The sequence below is a fragment of the Prosopis cineraria genome, unplaced genomic scaffold, assembly GCF_029017545.1.
Source record: "Prosopis cineraria cultivar Desert tree isolate PC_DT_omini unplaced genomic scaffold, ASM2901754v1 PC6, whole genome shotgun sequence".
Classification (NCBI taxonomy): Eukaryota; Viridiplantae; Streptophyta; class Magnoliopsida; order Fabales; family Fabaceae; genus Prosopis; species Prosopis cineraria.
In genome coordinates, this window is record NW_026555337.1 from 28,319,485 (window position 1) to 28,333,741 (window position 14,257).

Here is a 14,257-nt window from a genome sequence, read left to right on the forward strand (position 1 = left end):
TGTTGTAACTGTGTGTGAGTATGCTATGTAATGCATGAAATTATTTTGAATCGAGCATGTTTTGTAGCATTGAATGGTTATTGCATAAAAAAAGCCTTTGGTGTAACGAGTAATGAAATTTGTGTAATTTGGTATAAATATATATATATATATATATATGTACATATAGGAGTAAAGTGGTGAATGAAAACCTAAGAATGGTTCAGAAAGCATGATCATAGGGGTGAGAGTTCACCCAAGTATAGAAGTGGTGATAAGAACATATGGCATATTTTCCTTAGTGCTCAACGGGGTGCAGTATTGGAGAACTATACCTCCTTAGTACTTTTTGAGGTACGATATTGGAGATGATCTTCTTAGTACCTATTGAGGTGTAGTATTGGATATTTAAACTCGTTAGTAACTGTGTGATATGGTGTTGGAGTCCATGACACCCCATTATGTGTATTGGGAGAAACCATAGTCCAAAAGTGAGATAAAACACCTTTGGTCGAGTGATTCTACCATTAAAGGTGAGCTTAAGTTAATGAAATTGTATATTAGTTTAAGGCGAGCCTATGGCTTTAGATTGGGGTGATTTGGAAGTTTGAACGAGAGAAATCATGCTTGTGTTAGAAAAGTGGAGAAAAGTGGTGAAACAAGTGTAAAAGTAATGAAATGATTGATATAAGGGATATTTGGAATGAAACATTTGATTATGTTATGATTTAGGATATATTATATTTTACTTTCATATAATTGCATGTGATAGTCATATATGAGTAAGTTATTCTATTACTGAAATTTTTATCTTACCCTTGTGGTTACATTTTTACTAGATAAAGAAGTGATTAGGGCAAGAAAAGAGAGTCTGGATCGGTATAGTGGTGCTATAGTCGTGTGAAAGCTCTGAGTTTGTGTAATGAACTAATGGAGGGTGAATTTTGTGTATATGAGTTGCCACAGGGTTGCATGCATAATTTAAATAGTTATAAGTTGTTGAATGAAGAAATTGTAATGAATGCTGTGAGTTTTGGTGAATCTTAGCCCACATGTGAAAATAATGATAAAATGAGTAATTTTAGGCTAAGATTAAGATGTGAATATGTGGTGAAGTTAGGCCAAATTGTAACAAATTGTGAAAAGTTGAGAGATGTGAAAATTAGCCGTTGAGAGATCAAATTTTGGTATAGGTGTATATATGTGATGTACTATGGTTAACCAGGTGTAATAGGTCCTTTTAGATTTAGTTCAAGGCCTTGTGTGATCTAATAAAAGAAAAGGATCAACTTGAGCACTTGGGTGTGTGAAATTTTTGTAAAAAGTGACTTTTTGCACCTAGGTGTCTAAATTTTGATCAGACCGTTAGATCATATCCAAACTTATCTCATTAGCTAGCTTATAAGATAAGTTTCATGTGGATGCTTGAATCACTTCGGATGATAATAGAAAATTCACCCTAAAAGTTCATCATTTTTACGCTTAGATCATATCCAAAATGGCGCACGCTAGAAGTTCATCATTTTTACTATCAAATGACAATAGAAAATTCAAACTAGCGTACCATGGCGCATGGTGTCTCACGCCGCAATACATGACACAAAGACTCAGGCGTGTGGCTCTATGCCATATGCTGCGGTGTACATATTGTACATCGTAACACATAGCCCATATTTCAACCTGATTTTGTAATTTGAGATGCATGCAATTGGTGCTATGAATGCATGTGATTTGCTTTTGCTATGTATTACTCAAATGTGTTGTGATTTCAATAATTTTGCAATACAAGTCTTAGGCCCAAGCTTTTCAAATGAAATTTTTGTTTACTAAATGTTGTGATTAATGTGATGATTTAGTTAATCTTCTCCTGTATCGAGTGGATATAGGGAAGGATTACAATATGCCTCATATATGACTATTGTATACACAATCATCCTATATAAGGAGGTAGAGGAATGGGCAAGAATAACATTAGAACACATATAGGATGGTTATATAAGGAACCATCTTATATGTTAATTATATAAGACAGTTTCTTGCACAACAGACCTATGTGTGTTTTAGGAATTTAAAAATTAGATTTGTTTTAAAATATAAAACTATACAAGATGATTGTATAAGTGAACTATCTTATATGTGTTTAACTTATAGGACGGTTCTATTTGAGAATGGTCCTATATACTCTTTAAAAATTAGAATCGCCAATCCCTTTTAACTTGTAAATAGACCAGAGCCTTCTCCCCTCACATTCCCCTTGTAACATCTCCCTCCTCTATCTCCTACTATTGTCTTCAACAAAACACCAAAATCTAAACCAGGTGGCATCACTTATGGTAGCAGTAACTAGCAATCAAAACTCAAACCCATTTCATCTTCGACTTTACTCTTCAACTTTGATAGCACCTTTGACACTTTAGCTTCAATTCATCATAAGCTCTTTCTTTCTCTTTCTCATATTTAAATATGTTGAGGCTTCTTATGTTTTGCTTATGAATTACTTGATTTGAATTTTATTTTTCTTTACCTTAAATGGTTTATGATGAATGAATGAGACATCAGTAGTTTAATAAATGGAGATATTGATATTATAAAATGTTGGGATGAGATTTGAGGAGAAAAGAGGTTAGATTTATAGTTTGAACATGGATGCACATAAGATGTTTGATAAGATGTCTGAAAGGGGAAATTTTAGGTTTACGGCTATGTACCAACTTTAACTATATATTCTTAAACTCTACCAACTTAGATGAAGTTTATTTATAACCTTAACTATATATGCTCAAAGTTACATGAAATTTCAAATAATTATAACTTAAAAGATATATTTTTGGGGTTACAAGCATTCACTTTATTCCCTTATTATTGTGGTGTTTCCAATTTTAGATCAAGATTTGATTAGAATTGGGAATAGGTTTTGCCACATCTTACCTTTTATACTCTAATTATGTCATTAAATAGTATGATGTTACTAAAAGAGCATGTGCAAAGCATATGCAGTGAAACTTTTTAAAAAAATCTCCTTGTTTAACTCATTAAAACCATAGCCTTTTGTTTCTAGATTAATTAAAACTCTTCTTTATGTCTTTTGAAGTATGAAATAATTAGACAATAAAGACAAGGAGAATCAATCACTATCTGGCTCAGGATAATTAGAAAAAAATTATTATTTTACTCTTCATCATGCACTTTAAGCCTTAGTTATATTTCTTTCCTTAACTTTCTTTACTCATTATTATTTTGATTTCTTACTTTCTTTGTCTCTCCACATATTTTCATCCATTTAAAACATTATGGTGTATTTATATACATAGATACAGTCATCGATAAACATCATAAACATCTTTATGCCATAACCTATGTAGAAATCCTAGTGTCCAAAGAATAAGTGGACTAACTGTCTCCCTATTAAATACAAACTTCTATATGCATGCTTACAAGTCACCTAACTTATACATCAACATTTCCTTCATTAGTCCAACTGGTATTTGGAAGGTTAGTCAAAGGGGGTGAGATTTGGGGGAATCTCATCAGCAAACGATATAATTCAAGTACTTAGCAATATACATTCATAACATTCATAAGCTATATAGATAAAACATCTTAAACTATAGCATAGAAAGTCACATTGGCTAAGGAATCCAGCATAATCATCATCATCATAAACATATTATGAATTTAGCATTCATAATCATACATGGCAGGTATATCATCTTATAACATACTCATGAAATAAATACAAGAGTTTTGTAATAGTTCGCTACTTGTCTTAGCTACTTTCTCTTATGCTTCTAACCTCATGGCACATTCACAAATATGAAATCCTACCATAGGAATTTAATACTAGGCTTAACATTAACATAAAACATCTTTGATAATTAAAGAATATACCCTAGTCTACCCAGCTTAATTTAACTAAGGGACTAAATTAGGTAACCTACACTAGCATATGGACACTTGGCTATACCATGAGATTATACACAACATTATTACTTTAACTCTAACTAGTAATTGACTTGGCATTATATGGCTTTAAGGGAGACTTGTAGCATCCTAAGTTTTAATCTAAGGTTTAATTTCTAATTAAGGGTGTAATTAGTAAATAATTGGATTAATTTGATAATTCATGTTTCTAGATTACTAATAGATGTTTTAGATCATTGGGAAGCTCTAGGGTCAGGCTAGGAATGAGTTCAAAGCGGATCAAGGTCAAGTTGGAAGAGAACTTATGATTGCATATTATATGCCATGCGTCACGGCATGTGCATGCTACGTTGAAGCACACGACACATTAAATTAGATATTAAGTGCATGAATCACCATTTAGGGCAAAGAGTAAACTTGAGATTTGAGGAGCATAGGAGGAAAGAAAAGAAGGGTTGCGCAAGGGTTTGGCAAGTTGAAATACTAGAATACATTTCAAACTATCATGCATTCCAATTAGTCTTTCCTCTCTCCTCTCTACTTCTACACCATTAATTTCAAGGGTTTTAGAGGCAGGAAGTTATGTTAGATTGAGAAAAAGATAGGAATTCATGCTTTATGGGTAGATTGTGGTTCTTATAGCTTAATCCAAGTTTCTTAAGAGTAGGTGGTTTTTAGGGAAAAGAGTTAAAGGATAATGAGTTAGGGTCAAGCCCTAGGTTGGATTAGAGTTTGAGGACTTGACATGTTGTGATATGTTAAAATATGTCATGATATATTGTGATTGGGCTTTGTAAGGACTTGAGGTGATGGGGGGACCTATATATGATCTTGACTAGCTCTTCTAGTATGATGAAGGTTGATAAGTGTGCAAAATTGTAATGATTCATGTTGTGAAAAATACTTGTGCTAATGAAAAATTAACATATAGTACTTATTATCATAGATTGAGGTGTGCGGAACTTTGTTATGATTCAAGAGGTAATTATAGTGATTACAAACCATGGGTATAAAAGGGTTAAGGTAATCAGATAATCTATGTTATTTATTAGCTTGTTAAGCTATTTCAAGTAATGGCATATTCATATTACATTATATTATATCTATTATATGTTTTTAGAATTGATTAAGATAGTTAAGAAAATCATGTCTATTATATTATATCCATGTGTAACCTTTTTGAGCTTGATGGGCATAATATCATGCCATTCAGGATACTTTAAGTTTGTGGCAACAAAATTGGAGCCTTTAGAATCCCACCAATAATAGTGCCAAGAGATTTCAGTAAAGGCCAATGAAAATTGCCATCACGAAATTGCTTTGGTTTAAGAGATTGAGTTTAGGCTCTTGTGACCATAGGATGGGGTTGAGCATGAGGTACAGGAGGAGAGAGATAGAGAGATAGAGAGAGAGAGAGGATGTAGTGAGAGATATGAAGATGATGAGGAGGAAAGAGGTGAGGTACTGTTAGATGGAAAGGTAGAAGATGATAAAGTAATTGAGGAGGCGAGTTGAGTAGCGAGTAGGGTAGGAAGAGTATTAGTGGGCTGAGAAGGTATTGGCTTAGGCTTGGTCATATTGAAAGTGGTAAAGAAACAAAGGAGTAGTGCTGTGAAATATGCTTAGAGAAAATAATTTGATAGCAGGAAAGGAATTTTTAAGGAAAAAAATCACATCCTATGAAACAAAAGTCCTACTTGTTTTGGGTTCAAAGCATAAACAACCATGATAGTCATCAGCATAACCAAGAAAAATGCCAAAAAAAAAAAGATCAAGGCTCTAGCTTATTTTGAACATAAGGCCTAAGATTGGGCTAGTGTGCACATCTAAATATTTTAAGAAAGATTAATCAGGATTATAGTTAAATAAAAGCTAAAAAGGATATTTATAATGAGGAGAAGTAGAAGGAAGACAATTAATTAAATAGACAGCATAGGCAAAAGCATAAGTCCATATTTTAGGAGTTAAAGAAGCATGATGAAGTAAAGCTAAACCAGATTCAACAATACACCTATGTTTGTGTTTAACAGAATCATTTTAAGCATATGGGCAAGTGATTTGGTGAATAATGCCAAAAGATTGAAGAATATGATGGAGAACTTCAAATTCACTACATCCATTTGTTTGAAGAAATTTTATTTTTGTGTTAAAGAGATTCTGGACTTGTTTTTGGAATTTAATGAAAGCTTGGGAAATATCATATTTGAGATGCAAGCAATAAAACCAAGTGAATTTAGTGAAATCATCAACAAAAGAAACATAATATCTATAACCAAAAATAGACAAAACTAGAGCTAAGCCCTATACATCATTAAAAGACTAAGAATAAAGGAGCAAGGGAATGATGATGATTTGGGGGAGGGACATATGGCTTTTAGATTGATTACAAGCTGGACAGGAAGTGGAAGACAAAAGAGAAAACTTAGTAAGATCATATTTGGATAGCACATGGCAAACGGTTCGATAAGTTAGATGTCCCAATCAAGCATGCCATTAACCAATTGTAGCTTTAACTCCAAAATAAGTAGTTGGACTGGAAATATGAGAAGGATAAAGTTGATATCTAACAAGTCCTTGAAGAATAATTTTCTTTGTGTGTAGATCTTTCATGACAAAATGAATACAGTAAAGTTAAAAGAAAATAGAGTTATCAAAGCAAAAATGCTAGATTGAAAGTAAATTTTTAGAAATGAAAAGAATATGAAATAAATAAGAAAGAAGATAATTGCCATTAAGAGTGTAAAAAGTGCCTGAGCCATAATTAGCAATGGAGAGGAAAATGGTAATGACCTAAAAATTTAATTAAAATTGATGATAAAATATTTTAAATATTTACCTAAAAAATATTAAAATTAAAATTTATAATAAGATAGTATATATATATATATATAGGAAAATATTAATAGAATGTAGGGAAAATAACAATCAAGTCCGAAAAGGAGTAATTAAATCCAATTGGGTCCCAAGTAATTCTAAAAGGCCAATAAAGTCCCATGCTTTTATTCACAAATCAAAGTTATAGTAGAAATTGAAACGTTCTCACTCCACTAAATAAAATTATCCAATAAAATACCTAGTAATCAGAGACTTAGCTCAACCAGTTAATTATCAAGGTTTAATTTAAAAATAAGGAATCCCAAGTTTTCTAAATAGAAACAAGTGAAAATCAATTAAAATCTTTTATATCAGAGTAAAAATAAGTTTCGTACCTCAGAGGAGTGAAAGAAATCAAGAATGGTTAAAGAACAAAACATGTGCTGTGATTCAGAGCCATGCACTGTGGCTCGTTCATGCTGCACTATGACGTGTTGCTCTCTATGCCACGTGTCGTGGCTCAAGTGCCATGCACTGTGGCATGTTGCATGAAATTTCATTGGTTCTACTATCATTTGACAATAGCATTGGGAAAACTTCTGACTCACCTCGATTCTTCGTTCAACATCCGAATGACGTGATCTAGGTGTCTATAGAAAGCTCTTTACATGAATTAGCTAATGGCATGGGTTTTACTTCTAAAACAAGTCATACTAGGAAGTTGGATATCCAAATACATTTTAACCACTTTTCAACACTTTTACACAAAATGGGTGTTCAAAACCCTCAATAAATGCCAAAAACTTTTCCTATTACCTGGACCATGTCCAATGGCCTGGGACTACCAATACAACACGTCACAAGCACCGAAACATCATTATAACTAAAATTCATTCCTCAACCCCAATTTACTAAAAATAAAAAGGGAGGTAAATTAGCATTGCATTTCGCTCAAATCATTCAAAACATGCTTAAATCTTCATTTCTACACTTGCACTAGTATTTTAGCCCTATAAACATATTTATATATATATATCACCATGCACAAAGGTTAAGGGCTCAAAATACAATTCTAACATTTTGAACAACCAAAATAGTGCAAGTGAAGTGATATGCAACATAGAATTGGCAAGCCATATACTATTACAAAATTAAAGCTAAACTAGAGGCATACAGTAGGAATATGCTAATTCCCTACCTCTTTAGTCTTCTCCCTCTCAACATCAAAGCTAGAGCCTAAAAAGTATTAAATAAGAGAGGTGAGTCTAGCTGCCCTATGTAGTTATATATCAATTATAAAACAAATACATGCATAAGGAGATCAAATATGAAAATCAAACTCACATGTATCATAATTTACCATTTATCACTATATAGCTTCTTTAACTCACGTAACTAGGTGCATTGTCACCATATTCTCAGATATGTGACATGACCCATACTCTTGTGACCTGCCACTACTTAGCATGTGTGACATATCATATATTTACTTAGACAATGATCAACTAAGCTTATATCCTCCTTATTTTCTCAGACTGAAACTGTGGGCTATAACACTGATTAGGGCTCTATTCGTGTGACTAGACTACCCAAACTCACTAATCGTGAGGTATGACCCATCCAAAGATCACAAGACTCACTCTCAGACCACGGCTTTCCTCATTCTTGAGTCCCTAAGGTGTCTCATACCCTAGGCTATTCTCCTCATTGAACTGGTGGAGATAGCTAAGTTCTAGTCCGACAATAAAATATGAGATAGTCCCTTGACAAACAGTGGGATAAGGTTATAACCCCCATGTACCGAAGGGTAGCCTAATTACCATATGGATTTTATCTACTCCTAAATCCCTAGGCGAACTCGCACCACTGATCATGCCATAATCATTACTCACTTGAGTTTACTTTTTTATTTTCATTTACTTACTATTACAATAACCATGTTGGGCTCGTGACCTTGCACTACCCAAGTGTGTATCCTTATCATTTTCTCAAATTCATTTCATGACTAACACAAATATCTCTACTCATCGTTGCATTCATTTTTCAAAACATAAGCATTTTCATAGTGAAATCCTTTTTGACTTTGCATTTTGCATTTTAAGCCAAAATAACATTGTACTCAATCAAATTTTCATACACTCATTGAAAATTAATGTATAGTTTTACATAAAAATCAATCTTATGCATGTAATATTCACCATTCGCATTCAATAATCATTTAACATATAACTATCTAAAGTGGAGTTTTTCCTCAGTTACCTCAAACCTCTTAGAGGTCAAAAGTTTACCTCTCAATCAACTAGCTTCCAAGCTTCAAATTCCAATCAAATAGGTGACGAAGAGCTAAAACTACAATCAATCAAGTTAAATTCCATCAACATAACAAACCCAAACATTTGAACCCTTAATCTCTACTTCTAAATTGGCCAACATTCACTTCACAAGAGGTAAAGCCTAACCATTGGGTTTAATAATTACCTTTAGCCCTTAATAGCATTAATGAGCCATTAAATCCCTATTAATGGCATCACAAATTTCTAACCACCTAATTAAATGAGATTTTTGGGTATTAATAGTGCTCAACAATCTAAGATAAACTCAACATACCTAGGTGTAAATACTCTAATGTACCCCCATTAATTCTATTTGAGTCAATAAATTCTGACCCATAACCTATATGGACCGAAATCCCACTTCCACTATCAAACCCTAACCATAAACTCATAAATGTGGAAGAAATAGGAAGATTAATGAGTATGATACTTACCTTGGGTGTTTGTAGCCTTCAAAACACTCTCAAAGTAATCCCTAAGTAAACCTTAGCAGAGCTTTGGCGCACCTCTTCTTATCTCATTTCACATCTGATAAAGTGTAAAAAATGGCTATGCACTGTGGTGGACGATCTACATTTGGTGGATGCACAATGCACTGCATTATGGCATAGAGAGGTTCAGAGATGGCTATGCACTGTGGCGGACGATCTACGCGCTGCAGTGTATGGCACAACAACTTCAACTCCTTTTCTTCTCCTTTCGATGCCCAGGTGGCCCGCCTCAATACTAGACCTACAACTAGGGTTGAAATAGCATCAAACATAATTATTAGACCTCTCTGGTCACACACCACTTTGACTTACTTAATTATCCTAATTAAGTTTAATTAATTTATTGCAAAATGATACGTGTAAGGAAAAGGATGGAATGTTGTTTTGCAATTGAACATGAAAGGGTTTTTTTATTTCACATTTCTAAAAATTTGGCATGAAAATTTGACATTTTGCAACTGAAAATGTAAGAATTTATCATCGAGTGTCCATATTTTAAGATGCAACGTTTTCACTATCTCACTGATGCAAAAATCACTGATGTCAAAAGTAACTTATTTTTGAGTGATATATTATGACATTTTATTTTTTTTATTGTCAGTTGATGTTATTAGGTGCGATGAAAAGTAGTTGTTTAAACAAATTTTTTTATTATTTTCATTTTGATGGAGATATTATAAAAGATATGTATAGGATAATGCATTATGATTGGGGGAAGTTGTAATGAAAGAATGATCAGAGAAAAAATGTCTCTTAAAGGACTCGTTAAATTGACTTTGTCATGCTTGAATTGTAATTTAAATGGAATTAAGTTAAAGTACAAAGTAAAGTTTGATTGTAATGCATTTTAAGACATTAAAGATGATGAAGGAACAAATCAATTAATGAAGTTGAATGATAATTTTGCTCATGTGTACATTATTAGGAAGATACAGTAAAGTACAAAGGTAACAAAAGATTCAATTGATGGGTAAGTTTTTTTAATAGTTGAATGATTAATATTATGCTAATATGAATATGAATGGTAGTAATAAACATGATTTGAATGGAAATGTATAGCAAGATGTTCAGTTGGGAATTCACATGCTACACATGATTTTAAAGTTCTACTATATGTAATACAAAGCATCCCAATACCAACGCTTGAGCTAAATGAAACAAAATGGAAGGATTTGCTAGTAGGACCCGAGCAAACTTTTAGAGTGTTGATGATTGTAGACAAGCAATCTACAAGTATAGTATTGCACATAGGTTTGAATATAAATTTATGAAGAACAATATAAATAAAATAATTGCAAAATGCAAGGCAAAAGGATGTCAATGGAAGATAATAGCTTATTCATTAAGGAAGGGAATGTCCTTGCTTCGTGTAACAACTTTCAAGAACAAGCACTTACATTTTGTCTAAGAAGACCTTGAAGTTTCTTATAGTACAAGGTACACACTGACTTCGTCTATAATTGATGACATAGTAAGGTTTAATGTGGAAAAAAAAACCTAATGAAATCAAAGCTGACATATATAGAGACTATGGCATAAGTCTAACTTATCATCAAGCCTTTAAGAGAAGGCATTAGTGGAAATAAATGGGCTTCCTGACCAATCATATATGCTTGTTCCTTGGTTGTGTAATAGACTAATGGAGACTGATGCTGACACTTTAGCAAAATGGGTGGCCTTTGAGAATAATAGATTTGAATGATTATTTATTACATATAGTTGTTTTATTAAAGGATTCTTGCTTGGGGCTAGGCCTATTTTATATGTGGATGGATGTTTCCTTAGTAGTTCTTATCGAGGCACCTTACTAGCAGCTTTAACATACGATGCCAATAATAAGTTGTTTCCATTAGCTTTTGTAACAGTTAGTAGTGAAACTCACAATGATTAGACCTAGTTTCTGCAAAATATTAAAGATATCATTGGTTCACTATAGGTAACTATTGTTTCTTATAGAAATAATGGTATTATTGGTGTTGTTAGAGCCATATTTGTTGGCAATAGACATGCATTTTGCTATCGACATGTAAAGGAGAATTTTAGCTCTGAGTTTAACAAAATTTATAAGGGAATGGGAAGGAACAACAAGGAAGAGGCACTAAAGTTATTGGATCACATTGCCTATACAAGGCATGAGTATGAATTTCATATAGCTATAGGAAATTTAATGATGTTCTCTCCACAATTAGCAAGATGGGTTGAAAATCCAGGTGATGTTGATCAATGGGCGTTATTATTGTTCTCATTTCAAAGATGGGATAAGATAACAACTAACTTGGTCAAATCATTCAATGCATGGATTCTTGAAGAGAGGAGGCATAATATATGTATTCTTATAAATAAGCATAAAGACATATTGAGCAAGAAATTTTTTACAAGTAAGACAGCCATGAGTAAGTAGAAAAGCATAGTTGGTCCAAATATTAAAGCAAAGTTGATGGAAAATATTTTGAGGGTAGAAGTTATGATAGTTCAGCTGCATGGCTCACATATTGCATTAGTTCAGACACCATGTGGAGATGTATATGTGAATCTGATACTAAGGGAATTTACATAAATGTTTGAAATTCCTTGCCCACATGCTTATGCAGCCATTAAAGAAGTACATGGTAATGTGTATAACTATGTCGAGAAATGTTATTTTCATAGCTCATAGGAGAAAATATATAGAGGAACTATGCATCATGTTGAAACCCATGACATGCCAAAACCAAAGCATTGATAGTATCTGAGCTCATGAACTAAACCTTTTTACTGCATCCTAGAACATCTCGACCAACTAGCAAACCTCGTCGTATGAGGATCAAGTCTCAATATTAGTAGAAGAAGGTTTATCATTGTTCTCATTGTCATGAAGCAGGTCATACACAGAAGAGATGTAGAAATCCAAATCTAAGTTGATGTTATTGTAAATGGTTACCACATGAACTTGGATTTGGGTGACATATATGTATGGGTAGTTTTAGGGGTTTTTTTGGCATATAGCAACCCCTCTTTTGTAAATCGAAGTTGATGTTTCTATAACATGAGATTAGATCAACTTGGATTTGGTTGACATATATAAGTTTATGTACATATATATTGGTAGTATTAGGGGACTTTTTTTTGGTACATAGCAACCCCTCTTTTGTAAATCCAAGTTCATGCTTTTGTACATTTCATATCTTCTGTGATCACTAAAAGTGTGTCTTCTTAAAATTTCAAACAGAGCTTGCAAATTATTCGTCAGGCAGTTGCAAAAGTTGGTATGTCAATTGCAAATTACTAGAGTCATGTCCAAAAATAATTTAGTAGCTTTGCAAGTTCAAGAATTCAAAAGTTATTTCACCTAAAATTTCAAGGAGTTGCAAATTATTCGTAAGAAAGTTACAAAATTTGGTATGTCAGTTGCAAATTATTAGAGCCTTATCCTCAAATAATTTGGTAGTTTTGCAAGTTCAAAAATTCAAAAGTTATTCCACCCAAAATTTCAAGGAGTTGCAAAATTATTTGTAAGGCAGTTGCAAATTACTAGAGTCATGTCCTAAAATAATTTGGTAGCTTTGCAACTTTAAGAATTCAAAAGTTATTCCACGTAAAATTTCGAGAAGGAGTTGCAAAGGAAGTTGAAAAATTTGGAATGCTAGTTGCAAATTACTGGAGCTATGTCCTAAGGTAATTTGATAGTTTTGCAAGTTCAAGAATGTAAAAGTTCTTCTACCTAAAATTTTAAGAAGCAGTTGCAAATTATTTGTAAGAAAGTTGCAACATTTGGTATGTCAGTTGCAAATTACTAGAGCGTTGTCCTAAAATAATTTGGTAACTTTGCAAGTTTAAGAATTCAAAAGTTATTTCACCCAAAATTTTGAGAAGGAGCTACAAATTATTCGTAAGGAAGTTGCAAAATTTGGTATATCAATTGCAAATTACTAAAGTCATATCCTAAAATAATTTGGTCGCTTTGCAAGTTCAAGAATTTAATAGTTCTTCCACCCAAAATTTTGAGAATGAGTTGCAAATTATTTATAAGTTGCAAAATCTGATATCTCAGTTGCAAATTACTGAAGCGTTGTCCTAGAATAATAACTTTTTTAAGAATTTAATAGTTCTTCCACTCAAAATTTCTAAAAGGAGTTGCAAATTATTTGTAAGAAAGTTGCAAAATTTGGTATCTGAGTTATAAATTACTGGAGCGTTGTCCTATAACAATAATTTTCTTAAGAATTTAATAATTCTCCCATCTAAAATTTCGACAAGCAGTGGCAAATTTGTCTCGAGATAGTTGCAAAATTGGGCCTAAGTTGCTTGGCAACTTGATTGATTGGGTACTATGTATAACTTGAATATTACAAATATGTTTCAATATTAGAAGTTGGGAATAAAATTGTGAAAAAAAGTTAGAAAGTTTCAAAGTTGTAAACTTGATTGATTGGGTACAATGTATAACTTCAAACATAAAATTCATTTGAGTATGTCCTCACTTGTACAAACTACATAGTCCACTTTCAGCTAAGACACTTAGGGAAAAAATTGAAAAAGAAGTAATTTCTGCATAATTGGAATGGTGAATGTTGATGAGGATTAGACTCTTCAACGAGGCAAATGCGTCACACTCATCAAAAATTAATGACCAAAATAGATTACATATTAATGACCTAAGCAAATGATTGCTTAGGGTAGAGAAGAGACATCAGATATGACTAGAATAGAGACGACGGATAGCTTTATAGGACAGCTCAG